Raw genomic sequence first — 1,230 nt, 5'->3', positions numbered from 1 at the left:
AGTGGAAGGGCCTTCCTTTCTCTTCACTCCCTCTCTCTTCTGATGGCACACACAGTGCCAGCTCCACCACCTACCTGCCCACAGCCCGTAATTCAGCCGCCCGGCTGCACTAGTGCTTGAATGTTCTGACTGTGGAGAGCACAGTGATTGGCAAGTGCCTGGTGGGCCCAGCTGTCCTGGTAGCAGAGGCAGGAGCATAACCAAAGAACTCCCCCCACTTCCATGAAGTCTTAAGTTTTATCTTAACTCTAATTTTTTGCTTCTTTATCAAAATATATCAGTATTTGTTTTTATAGGGAAGTAAGTAATCTATACTAATAAAAGGGTAATATGCTAATTAGACCAGCCATCTTCCGGACATCCTTCTGGACAAAGCCACGGTGGCGGGGGCCGAGGCAAAGACGGTTATGGGCGATCAGGCCACCAGGGGAGAGCAGTTAGGGCAATCACGCTGGCAGGCAGGTGAGCGGTTAGGAGCCAGTGGTCCCGGATTGCGGGATCAGGCCTAAACTGGCAGTCGGACATCCCCCAAGGCGTACCGGATTGGAGACGGTGCAGGCAAGGCTGAGGGACACTACCCTCCCCGTCCTGTGCATGAATTTCGTGCACCAGGTCTCTCATTTTTCTAATAATACCACATTAAGTAAAACTAATGATCTATGAGCCATGTTCATTCTGGGTCTCTGAATGCACTGGCACACCTCTGTGCCCCTCTGTACCTGGCACACCTCTGTGCCCCTCTGAGTGTACCTGGCACACCTCTGTGCCCCCCTGAGTGTACCTGGCACACCTCTGTGCCCCTCTGACTGTACCTGGCACACCTCTGTGCCCCCCTGAGTGCACCTGGCACACCTCTGTGCCCCTCTGAGTGTACCTGGCACACCTCTGTGCCCCCCTGAGTGTACTGGCACACCTCTGTGCCCCTCTGACTATACCTGGCACACCTCTGTGCCCCTCTGAGTGCACTGGCACACCTCTGTGCCCCTCTGAGTGTACCTGGCACACCTCTGTGCCCCCCTGAGTGTACCTGGCACACCTCTGTGCCCCTCTAAGTGTACCTGGCACACCTCTGTGCCCCCCTGAGTGTACCTGGCACACCTCTGTGCCCCCCTGAGTGTACCTGGCACACCTCTGTGCCCCTCTAAGTGTACCTGGCACACCTCTGTGCCCCTCTGAGTGTACCTGGCACAGCGCTCTGTGCCCCCCTGAGTGTACCTGGCACACCTCTGT

This window comes from Myotis lucifugus, unplaced genomic scaffold (assembly GCF_000147115.1).
Source record: "Myotis lucifugus unplaced genomic scaffold, Myoluc2.0 scaffold_117, whole genome shotgun sequence".
Classification (NCBI taxonomy): Eukaryota; Metazoa; Chordata; class Mammalia; order Chiroptera; family Vespertilionidae; genus Myotis; species Myotis lucifugus.
This window is presented reverse-complemented; position numbering follows the sequence as displayed.